Source organism: Arachis ipaensis, chromosome B4 (genome assembly GCF_059453495.1).
Source record: "Arachis ipaensis isolate K30076 ecotype BB chromosome B4, ASM5945349v1, whole genome shotgun sequence".
In the NCBI taxonomy this organism is placed as follows: Eukaryota; Viridiplantae; Streptophyta; class Magnoliopsida; order Fabales; family Fabaceae; genus Arachis; species Arachis ipaensis.
The window spans coordinates 117,804,398-117,807,178 of NC_142439.1; the positions used below are offsets into that span (position 1 = coordinate 117,804,398).

At 43.2% G+C, this 2,781-nt stretch overlaps 1 non-coding gene across 1 annotated transcript; it reads right to left on the bottom strand.

Moving 5' to 3' along the window:
• LOC148568922 (small nucleolar RNA R71) lies at positions 1-108 on the bottom strand. The gene has a single exon (XR_015882341.1). It is a non-coding gene; the product is annotated as a small nucleolar RNA R71 (small nucleolar RNA).
• Positions 109-2,781: the final 2,673 nt, after the last annotated feature.

Genomic DNA, 2,781 nt, shown 5'->3' on the forward strand with positions numbered 1-2,781 from the left:
AAGCTTAGAGTGGATGTTCAAACCTTCAGACAGAAAGAAGGTGAATCCCTCTATGAAGCTTGGGAAAGATACAAGCAACTGACCAAAAAGTGTCCTTCTGACATGCTTTCAGAATGGACCATCCTGGACATATTCTATGATGGTCTGTCTGAATTAGCTAAAATGTCATTGGACACCTCTGCAGGTGGATCCATTCACCTAAAGAAAATGCCTGCAGAAGCTCAAGAACTCATTGACATGGTTGCTAATAACCAGTTCATGTACACTTCTGAGAGGAATCCTGTGAGTAATGGGACGCCTATGAAGAAAGGAGTTCTTGAAATTGATACTCTGAATGCCATACTGGCTCAGAATAAAATATTGACTCAGCAAGTCTATATGATTTCTCAGAGTCTGAATGGAATGCAAGCTGCATCCAACAGTACTCAAGAGGCATCTTCTGAAGAAGAAGCTTATGATCCTGAAAACCCTGTAATAGCAGAGGTAAATTATATGGGTGAACCATATGGAAACACATATAATCCATCATGGAGAAATCACCTAAATCTCTCATGGAAGGATCAACAAAAGCCTCAACAAGGCTTTAATAATGGTGAAAGAAATAGGTTTAACAATAACCTTTTCCATCATCCACTCAGCAACAGACAGAGAACTCTGAACAAAATACCTCTAATTTAGCAAACTTAGTCTCTGATCTATCTAAGGCCACTGTGAGTTTCATGAATGAAACAAAGTTATCCATTAGAAATTTGGAGGCACAAGTGGGCCAGCTGAGTAAAAGGATCACTGAAATCCCTCCTAGTACTCTCCCAAGCAATACAGAAGAGAATCCAAAAGGAGAGTGCAAGGCCATTGAATTAATTACCATGGCCGAACCTGTAAGGGAAGGAGAGGACGTGAATCCCAAGGAGGAAGACCTCCTGGGACGTCCAGTGATCAATAAGGAGTCTCCCTCTGAGGAACCAAAGGAATCTGAGACTCATCTAGAGACCATAGAGATTCCATTGAACCTCCTTATGCCATTCATGAGCTCTGATGAGTATTCCTCTTCTGAAGAGAATGAGGATGTTACTGAAGAGCAAGCTGCCAAGTTTCTTGGTGCAATCATGAAGCTGAATGCCAATTTATTTGGTATTGAGACTTGGGAAGATGAACCTCCCTTGTTCACCAATGAACTAAGTGATCTGGATCAACTGAGATTGCCTCAGAAGAAACAGGATCCTAGAAAGTTCATAATACCTTGTACCATAGGCACCATGATCTTTGAAAAAGCTCTGTGTGACCTTGGTTCAGGGATAAACCTCATGCCCCTCTCTGTAATAGAGAAACTGAGAATCTATGGGGTGCAAGCTGCTAAAATCTCATTAGAGATGGCAGACAATTCAAGAAAACAGGCTTATGGACAAGTAGAGGACGTGTTAGTAAAGGTTGAAGGCCTTTACATCCCTGCTGATTTCATAGTCCTAGATACCGGGAAGGATGAGGATGAATTCATCATCCTTGGAAGACCCTTCCTAGCCACAGCAAGAGCTGTAATTGATGTTGACAGAGGTGAACTAGTCCTTCAATTGAATGAGGACTCCCTTGAGTTTAAAACTCAAGGACATCCTTCTGTAAACATGGAAAGGAAGCATGAAAAGCTTCTCTCAAAACAGAGTCAACCAGAGCCCCCACAGTCAAACTCTAAGTTTGGTGTTGGGAGGCCACAACCAAACTCTAAGTTTGGTGTTGAACTTCCATATCCAAACTCTAAGTTTGGTGTTGGGAAGTCTCAACAATGCTCTGAACATCTGTGAGGCTCCATGAGAGCCCACTGTCAAGCTATTGACATTAAAGAAGCGCTTGTTGGGAGGCAACCCAATTTTTATTTAATTATATTTTTATTAGTTATATGTCTTTGTAGGTACATGATCATGTGGAGTCACAAAATAAATAAAAAAATTGAAAACGGAATCAAAAACAGCAGAAGAAAAATCACACCCTGGAGGAAGACCTTACTGGCGTTTAAACGCCAGTAAGAAGCATCTGGCTGGCGTTCAATGCCAGAACAGAGCATGGTTCTGGCGCTGAACGCCCAAAATGAGCAGCATCTGGGCGTTTGAACGCCAGAATTGCACCCTGGAGAAGAGCTGGCGCTGAACGCCCAGAACAAGCATGGTTCTGGCATTCAACGCCAGAAATGGGCAACAAATGGGCGTTCAACGCCCAGAACAAGCACCAATCGGGCGCTGAACGCCCAGAGTTGTGTGCAAGGGCATTTTGCATGCCTAATTTGGTGCAAGGTTGTAAATCCTTGAACACCTCAGGATCTGTGGACCCCACAGGATCACCTCAAGATCTGTGGACCCCACAGGATCCCCATCTACCTCCACTCACTTCTTCTCACCCCCCTCTTTCACACCATCCCATAAACACTCTTCCCCAAAACTCTTCACCAATCACCTCAATCTCTCTTCCCTATCACTACTTTACCACTCACATCCATACACCCCACCTACCTTAAAAATTCAAAATCTCTTTCCCACCCAATCCCACCCATATGACCGAATACACACATCCCTCCATCTCCTCCATATCTTCTTCTTCTTCATCTATTCTTTCTTCTCTTGCTCGAGGGCGAGCAATATTCTAAGTTTGGTGTGGTAAAAGCATAAGCTTTTTGTTTTTCCATTACCATTAATGACACCTAAGGCCAGAGAAACCTCAAGAAGAGGAAAGGGAAGACAATTGCTTCCACCTCTGAGCCATGGGAGATGGAAAGATTCATCTCACAAGCCCATC